Here is a 13,704-nt window from a genome sequence, read left to right on the forward strand (position 1 = left end):
CAGCATAATGTCCTCCAGGGTCACCCATTTTGAATAATATTACATGAGTTCCTTGTTTTTCAATGCAGCATAGTATTCCATTGTGTGGATATACCACAGCTTCTCTACCCATTCGTTTGTTGATGGGCATTTAGGTTGTTTCCAACTCCTTGCTATTGTAAACAAAGCCGAGAACTAGGTTTTTATAGTATTCTCCTTTGTTCTCTTAGGTATGGGGGAAATAGGGTGTGACTTCCTGTCAAATAGCAACCTGAAACAGTAGTTAATTGCATTCTGGAAAGATGTTTAATTGTGCCCTGGAATTATCTGCTTCAGGGGTTGCACCACCCAGCACATATCTTGTTTTGCTTATTGCTTTTGTCAACTTCTCTTTTCCATGGAGTGGGGTAAGAGGTTCATTGAGATGGTTCATAACTTCATCAAAGGTTCATAAGCTTCTTTTAAACTTATCATCAGGGACCTTTCTGAATTACTGAGGAGCAATGATGCAAATTTGAAGATTAATGTGCATCTGATCTAATTCAGGCCATGGTCTTTTCAGTCACTTGCTTTGCATTGAAGAGCTAGATCATAAATAAGAATGACAGAAGAAGTATTGATACCTTTGAGCTGTAGTATTCAGGAAGAGTACTGAATGGATTGCCCAAAGAATATTGTGTTGGAAAAAGTGCAAACAGTGTGCTTTTTGGAGGCAAGGATAACAAAGCTTCGTCTCACATACTTTGAACATATTGTTAGAAATTGTTATTCCTGGGAAAAGGACATTATACTAGGAAAGGTGGAAAGTAGGTAAAAGAGAGGAAGACCCTCAATGAAATGAATTGACATAGATCTTCGCCCAAGATCATTGGAAAAGGTGAGGATGGTCACAGGTAGGACAGAATTCAGATCTGTTGCTCATAAAGGTGCTATGAGTCATATTTGACTTGATAGCACCTAATAACAACAGTTTTATTGGACTTAAAGTAGCAACATTTTGATATCTTCTATTTAATTTTTTTGTCATATTGTGTTGTCTGAAAAACCATTTTGAGCTCTAGATGTCTTTGGCATGAAAATATTCAGTTACAATTTTCTTTTTATAATTTCTGTGAATCAGTTTGCCAGATATTATGAACAGAATCCTTGGGTGGCATAAATGGTGAAGGGCTCAACAATTAACTAGCCCAAGAGTTAGCAGGTGGAACCAACCAGAAGTTCTTCATCAGCTTCTTCTGAAAGGTCTCAGACCTCAATCTCTTGGGGCTGTTCTACTCCATGTACAGCGGTGCACTAACAACTGAAAGGTTGACTAACTAACATCTACAAGTAACGAAACAGTGATTCAGGTACTTTAGTGTATTAATTGATTCTAGAGTCAGACACTGTCAGTTAAACGTCTAGCTTTATAACCTTTTATATCTCATAGCTCGTTTGTGACCTCCAATGAGATAATCCATGTAGTAAAAGTTCTTGACATACATACATTAAGTTCTGAATGTTGCGATTGCTGTTATAAATTTGATTATGATAATTTCTGTGACAAGAGAAGAACCTGGGTTTATTAAACAAAACAGGGTCAGGTAAAACTTTTTGAAGCATTTCAATGTACTTTACAAGCCTAGTGATAAATACCTTATTTCTTTAACACAAACCAAATACTGGTTTAGACAGTGCTAAAGATAGTCCTTGCCACTAGGGTTTGGTGGCCTGGTAATAAGGAGTTGAGCTTCCAGCATCAAGCACGTGACTTGAATTCCAGCTGCTCCACAGGAGAAAGATGGACAGCCTCTGAAAACCCTCTGGAGGGTCAGCTATGAGCCAGCTTTTATTCAAAGGCCCATAAAGACAAACGCTATGGGCCAGCCCTGTGGCCATTTTTGCTCTTCTGTCTCTGATCTTGTCTTCCTCCTTTCTATGACCTGTCTGTGCTATGGAACCTTACTTATGGTTTTTGGTGATACAAAGGCTGCAAGAACTCAATGACAAGCACCAGACTCTGTGGTAGGGAGATGTCCTTTAGAAGGTATATTTGCATTCTTACACTCAGAAACTCATATCATTAATAGAAACTGTGCTTTTAATTTATGCTCCATTTGCAGATGAGACTTGCATTACTAAACAAGGTTTCACCTGCCTCATTGTATTCCTCTTAATTGATAATCTTGTGGTGTGTAACAATTAGACTCACTTTGAATGCCCTTTTTTAAAAAGACAATTCTTTAATTCTTCATTGGTACCGCAACTATCTTAGTTTTCAGAATTGTTAAAATTAGAAAGACATATTAGGGGAAAGTGGAAAGGAAGATTTCACTAGGTGGTAGAATAAGTGGAAACCCAGATAGAAGAATATCTGATAAAGATCACGTCAAAGATCTCAGAATATCATGCCGAGGAAATTCACTGCAGAGGAAGAACTTCTGCCTTGTGCAAAACAAAACCCAAAGCAGCTGAATGAAATGGTGCCCAAGTTCAAGGCCGATTTTGCTTGGAATATGGCAGCCTTAAATATGTTGTTACTAGAAAGTAACAACAAAGTAATATATTTTTCTTTGTACTAGGGATACTATAGCTAATGTTAGATGGCTCTTGGGAGAAAGCAGAGTATACCAGAGGAATGTCTATCTGTGCTTCATTTACTATGCAAAGGCTTTTGACTGTGTGTATCACAACAAGTTGTGGCTGACTCTGAGAAGAATGGGAATCCCAGAACACTTGATTGTGCTTATGTGGAACCTATACTTGAACCAAGAGGCAGTGATCGGAACAGAGGAAAGAGACACTGCATGGGTCAAAATCAGGAAGGGTGTCCACTAGGCCTCCATACCTTTTCAATCTGTACGCAGAACAGATCATCCGGGATGCTGGGCTGCATAAAGAGGAATGTGGCATCAGGATGGGAGGAAGAGTCATCAACAAACTGTGTTATGCAGATGACACAACCTTGCTTGCTGAAACTGAGGAGGACCTGAACCATTTGCTGCAGAAGGTCGAGGACTGCAGCCTTCAGTATGGATTGAAGCTCAACATAAAAAAACAAAACAAAAACCAACAAAACCATTCTTACCACTGGGCCAATTGGCAACATCATTATGGATTGTAAAAAGTTTGAAGTTGTTAAATTTTAGTTTGCTTGTCTTCACAATCAACACTCTGTTACCAGCATCCAGGAAATCAAGAGACAAATTGCATTGGGGAAAGTCAGCTATCAGGGACCTATCCAGAGTCTTGAAGAGCAACAATATCAGGCTGGTGACTAAGGTGCACCTGATCCAGGCCATAGTCTTTGCAATTGCATGCTATGCATAAGAAAGTTGGACAGTGACTGGCAATGATATAATTGATGCCTTTGAGCTTTGGTGTTGGAGAAGAATGTTGAATATACCATGGACTGCTAGGAGAACAAACAGGTTTTCCCTGAAGAGGATAAAAGCAGGCTGTACCTTGGAGATCAGGATTCTGAAGCTTCTTCTGACATACTTTGAGCATGTTGCAAGAGGGACCGTCCTTGGAGAGAGATAGCACATTTGCGAGGGTGAAGAGACAGCATAAGAGAGGAAGACACTCAATGAGATGGATCGATTCAGCGATTGTGGTAATGGGAGTAGGTATGTCAGAGACAGGTTGGCACAGGGTAGAGTAAGGTTTAAGGCTCTTGTAGATAGGCTCATTATAAGTCACAAGGGACTTGATGGCACCTAATAGCAACAACAGTGCAAGTAAGTACTTTAAGTAAATCTGTTCTTTGCTGTGTTTGAATTATTTGTATTTTGACAATTAGATCAGTGGAGTGGAGTGTCTGAGAGAGACATGTTTTATATACAAGTAAACTTCCTTTGGAATTTTGGTGTTATGTTGACTATGTGAATTTGGTAAAATAGTTAAATGAGGACAGTCAGACTGATCATACAGGATTCTGTGCAGGGTACGTGTACATCTCTGTGATGTAACTGGCACATAACTCATAGCTGACTCTTCAGTGGGTTTTCAAAGGTAGTCGGCAAGAGAGGAAGACTCCACAATGAAACAGATTGATACAAAGACTTTCACAATGAGCTCACGTGTTTCAAAGATGATGGGGATGGCACAGGATAGATAGGGTTCAGTTTTTTTGTTCTTAGGGTCCCTATGAGCCATATAACTTATTATATCTGTTATCATATTTGATAACACTTCTCTTTGTAGACCCAATTATATCTATTCCCATATTGGAAATTAATTCTCTTCTTAGACACAATCTTCCAAACTATTCATTTATAATTATTTACCTTGAATAGTTTTAACTTACCCAGGCAAACCACCCTAATTTGTGTGATAAAATGTTTTTCAATAACATTCTATTTTACAAAACCAACTTGGATTTTTGTCTTCTCCCAAAAGGGTAGAGGTTTTCATTAAACATTAATCTACGGGAGTGAGAAATTCCCTTTAAATGAGCAAGAAACAGATCTTTTTTGGTTCTTAGGTAGAAATTTCAATATTTATAGTTTGCTTGGGTTTTTGTTTATTTGTTTTTAAACAGCAGAGTTTTGAGGAGATGGCTTTGTTACTCAGAGTACCAGTACACTAGGCTGAGAAATTATGTTAGTGGCATGTGCAGAACCCAAAAGGATCAATGGTGATTAATAATGTAGTGTGGAATATAATAGGTTTTCTTTACCGGACAAAAACTTGAGGTCTGGTTATAATCAAACATTTATATAGATTTCTTTTCACACCCAATTCCATAGGTGATACTAACAACGTGGCTCTTGGCAAGGGAATAGAGTGTATTCAATAGGATGAGAAACTGTGTTCAAGCTCTGAGTCCACCTGTCTCAGAAGATAGGCCTAGTAAAAGTTCATGAGTAATAAGTAAAATAGTATGTAGTCGATCTGGACATTTTAAAAAATCCCAAGATTTATTAATTGTGTTTCTTTAGGAAAATAGTGAGGATGTATAGACCATGATTTTGTTGTTGTTTTGAAACTAACAAGATTTATAAATAAAAATATGGAGAGAAATTCAACAATTATTGGTAGAGTGCTTAATGGATCTGTGCTACTAACCTGAAGGTGATGAAGTTTGAATTTACCCAGAGATCTGCGGAGAGAGTTGGGCAATCTCTTCTGGGACAATTTTATTTATTGCCTCTGAAAATCTTCTGGATGGGTTGGTCCTGACTTGATAGTACATAAGAACAATGAATGTCAAGCAACTGTTCTTTTTCTTTGTTTTTTTGTTGTTAGTTTGTATTAATAGACATAATTTCTTGTACATGTATTTTTGTTTTATACAATCATTCACATACATTATGCTTCATTCATGTACATTACTACCTTGTGTTGTACACATGTACATTACATATAATTCCCATTGATCTATACCTATTATCACCCTATCTTTTCAAGTCTCCATTAAAACTTTCTTATTCCTGCAACCCATTTCCGCCTATTAACCTCTGTTATTTCATTATTTTTTCCCTTTTTTCTTCACTATTTCTTCTTCTCCTTTGAACATTTATACATATCTTAGTCTGTTATCCTCCTGTTATCACAATTGGAGTCTTATACCCTATCTGTCCTTATATTACTGAGTTACTTCACTCAGCAAAATATTCTCCCATGTTATATAGTATTTTACAACATTGTTGTTCCTATATGGTGCATAGTATTCCATTCCATTTGTGGGTGTAGCACAGTTTCTCAATCCATTTGTTTGTTGATAGGCATTTAGACTATTTCCATGTTTTTGCTGTTGCAAATAATGCTGCTATGAACATAGGTATCTGTTTCTCCATTTGTGTTTCAGTATTGATTTCCTGGGACGTAATGGCTGGCAGAGGAATAGCCAGGTCATGTGGGATTTCTGTATTCAGAGTTTTGAGGAAATATCAAACTACCTTCCATAGAGGTTGTACCATTTCACAATCCCACCAGCAGAGCATTAGAGCTCTAATCTCTCTGCATCCTTCCCAACATGTATTGCTTACTGTATTGTTAAACCTTGCTGCTGCTGCTGGGTGAGCTGGTTCTCGTTGTTGATTTGATTTGCATCTCTCTGTTTGCTAATAATTTTGAATATTTCCCTATGTGTGCCTAAGCCATTCAAGGTCCTCCTTTGTAAAGAGTCTTTTTTGTGTCTTTTGTCTATTTTGTGATTGGGTTATTGGTCATTTTCTTGTGGAGGCCCTGTAATATTCTATAAACTTGTTGTTGCTGTTATGTGCCGTCGAATTGCCTGCGACTCATAGCGACCCTATGTACAACAGCCCTAAACTCCGCTCTGTCCTGTGCCAATCGCACCGTCTCTGACACTCCCATCCCAATTATCCCAGTCACTGAATCAATCTACCTCATAGAGGGCCTTCCTCTCCTGAGCCGTCCCTCCACCCTCCCAAGCATGATGTCCCTCTCTAAGGACTGGTCTCTCCTCACTACATGTCCAAAGTATGTTAGACGGAGCCTCAGAATCCTTGCCTCCAAGGAGCCACCTGGTTTAACCCTCTCCAGGACAAATCTGTTTGTTTTCCTGGCAGTCCATGGTATTCTCAATACTCTTCTCCAGCACCACAGCTCAAAGGCATCAATTCTCCTTCTATCCTCCTTGGTCATTGTCCAACTCTCTGATGCATAACAGGTGATTGCGAAGACCATGGCCTGTATCAGACGCACCTTAGTCTCCAGAGAGACACCACTGATCTTCAGCACTTTAGAGAGGTCCCTAACAGCAGACTTTCCCATGGCAATGCACCTTTTAATTTCCTGGCTGCTGGTGAAATCTTTGCCTGAAATGCTGTTGTGTAGTGATTTCTCCCCCAATCTATGACTTTCTTTTCACCATATTGGAAAACTTTTTTGATACACACAGGGATTTGTTTTGTTAACTTTTTCCTCTTCAGGTTGTGCATTTTTGGCTATTTTTGCAAGTCTATGGCTATATTTATGCCATAGGTTAGGGTGTCTAAAAATATTCTCCTTTTGTCTCTTTGGATCCTTATGGTTTGAGGTTTCATCCTTAGATCTCTGATCCACCATGAGTTGGGTTTTGTGTATGGTGTGAGATGTTGATCCTGTTTCTGTTTTCTTCAGGTAGATGCCCAGTTTCAAGGAACTGTTCTTATGAATATAGTTGACAGTGAACATATCAGATAGAAATAAAGATAAAAATATCTTTTTTCTGAGGGAGCTTTGCTGTTAAAGAATGATAATAATATTAGTAAATATATAGTATGTGCATGTAGTGTGCATGTGTGAGCATGTAAATAGTAATAAGAGTTGTTGGGTACCTTCAAGTCAGAACCGACCCATAGCTGACCCTCCAGCGGGTTTTCAGAGGCAGCTAATCACATGGGAGAAGACTGCCCATCCTTCTTCCACAGAGCGACTGGTGGCTTCAAACTGTGTGCCTCCAGTATTCTGGCTTAGTTTCTTGCCACTAGGCCACTAGAGCTGCCTTATTAATAATATCTCTTATTAATAAGAGCTAATAAAAGAAATAAAATGACAAAGGAGGATTTGGAATGTGTATGAATGTGGGATTACAATTTTAAAAAATGTTTGGGAAGACTTCACAAAGAAAATAACATCTGAGAAAAGACTAGAAAGCAACAGAAACATGTACATGGGATTTTTAGATGTACAACATTCAGGACTATCTTTTAAATAGAAATTTGCACACCAAAACCAATATTTATAATACATTCTTTGGACATATTGCTAGGAGGTGCTACTCCCAGGAGAAGGACATGATGTTGGGAAGGTTGGAGGGTTGACAAAGGAGAAGAAGACCCTCAACCAGGTGGATTGGCAAGGTGACTGCTGAAATGAGCTCTTGTGTGCGGATGGTGCAGTACAGGACTGGTTTTAGGTCTTTTGTTCATAGGGTCTCTATGAGTCATACTTGACTTGATGGTACCTTACAGCAACAACAACAACAATTATTATTATGTATTACCACTCTATTTGTTTGGTCTTGGTGCTATCAATTTATACAATATTTTTGCTTTGTAAACCACATTTTTTAATTTTCTACTAGTTCATTTGCCTAATTTGAATACATTGTTTTCAAGAACAAATTCTTTCCATTTTCCTCACCCCTCCCCCATCAAATTGTACAACCATAAGATTAATGCCCCCCTCCTCCCGCACATCCACATCCTTCTGCTTCCAACCTCTTCCACTCCTCCTGGATCCTTATACTCATTCTATAATAATGGTTTTATGCAATATTTATCCTTGTGGGGCTGAGTTAGTTCACTCAGCATAATGCTCTCTAGTCCTTCCTAAGCTAGATAATAATTTACAAAATCATTGCTTCTATATACTGCATAGTATTCCATTGTGTGAATGTACCATAATTTCTCAATACATTCATTTGTGGTTGGATATTTGGGCTGTTTCCATGTTCTTGCTATGGTGAATAATGCTGCTATGAACATTGGTGTACAAATCTCAGTTTGTGCCTTAGTTCTCATTTTATTAATTTATATTTTAAAGGTAATTTTAGAGTTTTTTTTTTCAGTTTCCTGAGTTGTCTTAATTCTTCATTTGCCACTCTGTTCTTCCTCCACTCCCTTCAATAATAAGATGTATTTCATATTGTGAGAGGGACCAGTCCTTGGAGAAAGACACCATGCTTGGAAGGGTGAAAGAACAGTATAGAAGAAGACCTTGCATAAGATGTTGACACAGTGATTATGGAAATGGAGGAAGGTGTATCAGACACAGTGAACTTGGCTCATGATAGAGTAGGGTTCAGAGCTATTGCATATAGGGTCAAAATGAGTCATAGTCAATTCGATGGCACATAACAACAATGGAACATGAAATAAACACAAGAATAAGACTGAAAACGAAAATTGATGAGAGATTACTATAAAAAGGTATTATTGTAAGTATATTATCTAAATTTATATCACTTCTTCTTTTATCATCCTTATTCATTGTCCAAATCTCAAATGGATAACATCTGGTCAGAAAGATCATGGCCTTAATCAGATGTACTTTAGTCCTCAAACTAACATTATTATGCCTCAATAATTTGGAGAGGTCCCTAACTGCAGGCTTTCTCAGTGTAAAATGTCTCCTGATATCCTGACTGCCCATGCCAAGGATTTAAATTGTGGATCCAAGTAAGATGAAGCTGTTGACAGTTTCGATCTTCTTTCCGTCTATCATGGTGTTGCCCATCTATCCAATGGTAAGAATCTTTGTTTTCCTGATATTGAGATGCTATCTATATTGAAGGCTGTATTCTTTGATCTACTGCAACAAGTACTTCAAGTCCTCCTCTTTCAGCAAGCAAGGTTGTGTCATCTGCCATAACACAGGTTGTTGATGAGTGTCCTTCCATCCTGAGGCCAAACTGCTCTCATAGAGAAGCTGGTCTGTTCCAGAGAGAGTGACTTTGCTCCTAATTGCTCTTTGGAGGCAAGGATATTGAGGCTCTATCTCACATACTTTGGGCATGTATCCAGGAGAGACCAGTCCTTGGAGAAGGACATACATCATGCTTGAAAAGGTGGAAGGTCAGCACAGGAAAGGAAGACCCCCAGATAAGATGATTGACACACTGACTATGGGAAGTTGGCTCAGCATAGAGCAAGGTTCAGAGCTATGGTCCACAAGGTCACTATGAGTTATAATCACTTGATTGTACATAACAACAATAATAACAAAGATAAATTAAGTAATTAATAATAGAGACATGTGTATGTTACAGATGCTGTGTTATGTCAACATGTGCTCTTTGTTATTACTCATGTTACTGGTCCCCTTTCATTATCTGGTAAAGAACGGTCATTAGAATTTACCTGACAGTAACGTTTAAAAGAAAAATCTAATTCATTAATGTTCATTAGGTACCCTCTAAACTAACATTTGAAAACTAAGAGACCATAATCCGTGTGTTGAGGTGTTCTTTTCCTTGAGACCTGAGAATGGTGAAGCGCTCAATAACAGCAGCTTTAGAACAAAGCAGAATAAAAACCTTCCTTTTCAGGCAGCTACCAAGTTTGAATATTAATTCTCATATTATGTCTAGCCCAAATAAAGGATGTAATAGTAGAATGGAATTGAAGGGAAAATGCACATAGGGATTTTTATGGAGAAATTTTGGAATAGAAGTGAATGCTTTTGCCAGCATTAATATTAGTATGAGATTTTCCCCCCTCTTTTATAGAGACCAACTGTCTAATTCCTCTTACATATTCCTCAACAGCACATCTCGCAGAAATAGATTCAAGATTATCAAGTGAGATCTGAAACAGCCTGAGCTGCATGAAAGAAATGGGAAATACTAATGAGTGTCTGTCATTAGTTCAATTGTACTCTGCTGCTACACCACAGTTTAGCAATGAACCTTTCAAAAACAATGGCACTAACATTCTGCACATGAAGATGAATTATGAGCAAGCCTAGACTCACAGTCATTGACCGGGTGTAGGGCTCAGGTACTGGCTCTTTGACCATCCACATAATATTTGTGTTGTTAAATTGAGAGGAAAGGACTCAGACTCCATATTTTCTTTCTTGATTTATAGACTTCTATCTCTATTGTTTTTTATATAGTGCTACACATATCTCAACTCAGAATGATCCTATAGGACAGGGTAGAATTGCTCCATAGATTTTTTTAAAGCTAGGATCTTTAAAGAGGCAACCTTCTCAGGATTGGTAGTTTCTCCTGCTGAGCAACTGCTGTGTATAAACAGCTGACATTTGAGTTAGCAGATTAGCTTTAAACCACTGGGTCACCAGGGCTACTTCTTTAACCTCTACTTGCTTTATGAAATTTTGCCAACTCTAGAGAGTTGCTTAATGGTAATTTCACAGAAGACTTATTCTCTCAATGTGATAACCCAGAAGGAAATTTTATTTTGGATGTTTGTATTTATTTCTGCTTATTTTCTCTTAAAAAATATTCCTTTTTAGTCTAAAAGAAGATTGAAAATTAGTTTTATCCCGAACACTTTCCCCTTTTACCAAATGCTCATGGCCTACAATGATTTATCACTGTGACCCTGTTATGAAAGTCAGAAAGGAAGGAACTGACCTCCAATTTATCTTACACTATGTGTTCAATTTATAACTGTTTTGTAAATTTTGTTTACAAAATATCTTTTAAATGTCTTATATATCTTTACTGTAAACCAATCTGAGACATATATAGTATGTTGTTATTTGCCTTTGGAAACTATGAACATGGTGAAACGATGAAAGGATGAAAGTTATACAAGTGTTCAGGGCTTTCGTTCATAGGGTCACTATGAGTCATCTATGGCTTAACAATAACAATAACAACAACATAGAGAGAGCTTTGTTGGCCTAGTGGATAGAAAGTTTTGCTCCCAAGTAAAAGGTGGGTGATTTTAGTCTGCAGCCCTTAGGCCTGGTTTTAATTGTTTTTGGTCAAACATTTTTCTAAGTGGTATGGCAGTGGTCTGTCCATTTGCTGTACAGAGGTAACTGTGATTGCTGTGATGTTAAACACTGTGACACTGATGTGTCAAATGCAATGATGGCTACCCGTGGTGGACAGTGTTTGTTGGAGCTTCCCAACTAAAACAAGCTTGGAAGCAGGAGTGGCATCCACTTCCAAAACAGCTTGCCTCTGGAAACTCTATGAACTTGGAGAAATGATCAAAGTTATACAGATGTTCAGGTCTTTTGTTCAGAGGGTCATTATGAGTTGTTTTTGGCTCAACATCACTTAACACCAACATAACATACACATATCTATATCTAGAGAGAGGGGGCACACACAAACATAATGGAAAAGTGTTGTATGCAGTTGAGTTGGAACCGACTCATAGCTGACCCTCTGGCAGATTTTTATAGGCAGTAAATTGTAGAGGAAGAGATTGGCCATCCTTCTCCCATGGAGCAGTTTGTAGATTTGAACCATACAACTTTGAAATTAAAGCACAGGTTTTACCACTAAGCCATCAGAGCTCCCTAGGTTGTTATTATTGACAGTTTGTTTTAAGCCATTTAATACTTGTCAAATGGTAACTAACAACAACAATAATAACATCAAGCAAAAGGATAACTTTGGCAGAGTTAAAAAAAATCTCAAGTCTGTAAACTAGATTATTTTTATATGAAGAAGCTCTGATAATGAAGTGTACAGCCAGTTACCTTGCTAGCCAAAGGCAACTAGTTCAAATCTACTTGAATTTGCTAGTTTAATCTACCAGCCTTGGAAACTCAAAGGAGGATCTACTATAATCTAGTTTCTACCTATTGACAATGAGGTTACATGTGTGTTTGTGTGTTTATATGCTGTGTGGCTATGTATTTGGCTTGGCTCGCGAAGAGGGACAGGGATGGAAGGTTAGGTGCTCTCATGATTTTCTTTTAGTCCCAAGTGGGACTAAGAGATGAACCTGGCAGATGAACTGGGGTCTCTGGCTAATAGGCCACCAGCATGTGCGTGTGCCGGAATTTTTAAATACTGAAATGCTTGGCCTCGCCTTCAGGCTCAGGGCTAGCGTGTTGTGAGTCGGTTTTTATTCTGGAAGTTTTGATGGCCTTTGGCATCTTGAGGAGAGACAGGTATGGAATGCTAGGTGCTCTCATGCCTTTCTTTGTGTCCCAAGTGGGTATCAGCAGATGGGACTTGCCAGATGAACTGGGGTCTCTGACTAACAGCCCACCAGCATGTGAGTGTGCCAGAATTTTTAAATGCTGAAAGGCTCGGCCTCGCCTTTAGGCTCAGGGCTAGAGTGTTGTAAGTTGGCTGCTATTATGCTGAACATTGTGATGCTGATGTACCAAATGCGATATTGTTCACCGATGGTGGACAGTGTTTGGTGGAGCTTCCCAATTAAAACAAGCTTGAAGCAGGAGTGGCATCCACTTCTGAAATAGCATGCCTCCAGAAACTCTATGAACCTGGAGAAACAATGAAAGTTATACAAGTGTTCAGGTCTTTCATACATAGGGTCTCTATGAGTAGCCTACAACTCAATGGCATTTAACAACTACATCATTTTGATAAGGCAATGAAGGATGATGTGATTCCTTAACTCCTGTGATTTTAGGGATAATTTTTTTAAATTTTTATTTTTATTATTATTTTGTGTGCATGTACCGTCAAATCAGATCTGACTGGTACAGGAGGATATTGCGCCTCCTTCTCCGGCAGAGCATCTGATGGATTCGAACCGTGTTCCTCTGGGATTGCAGTGCAGCTTCTTGCCACTAGGCCACCAGAGCTCCCCTATTTTGGGGATAATTAAGTATTAAACAAAATAGGCATCTAACTGATTGCTGTGGGTGGCAATGGTTAGCTTTTCAGTGCCCTCTCATTATGTCTGCCACTTAAAAATTAAGGATCTGAGACCTTTCTGAAAATAACTTATTGGAGTTGATGTTGTTGTTGTTATGTGCCATTGAGTTGCTTGCAACTCATAGCAACCCTATGTACAACATCCTTAAACCCTGCTCTGTCCTGTGCCAACTCGATTACGCCAGTACTGAATCAATCCATCTCATAGAGGGTCTTCCCCTCCTGTGCTGTCCCTCCACTCTACCAAGCATGATGTCCCTTTCAAAAGACTGGTCCCTTCTTGCAACATGTCCAAAATACATCAGATGAAGCCCAAGAATCCTTGCCTCCAAGGAGCAGCCTGGTTTAACCCTCTCCTGGATAAATGTTTTGTTTCCTTAGTAGTCCATGGTACCCTCAATACTCTTCTCCAGCACCACAGCTCAAATGCATCAATTCTCCTTCTAACCCCC

This window comes from Elephantulus edwardii, unplaced genomic scaffold (assembly GCF_000299155.1).
Source record: "Elephantulus edwardii isolate Elephantulus edwardi_28Jun2011 unplaced genomic scaffold, EleEdw1.0 scaffold00098, whole genome shotgun sequence".
In the NCBI taxonomy this organism is placed as follows: domain Eukaryota; kingdom Metazoa; phylum Chordata; class Mammalia; order Macroscelidea; family Macroscelididae; genus Elephantulus; species Elephantulus edwardii.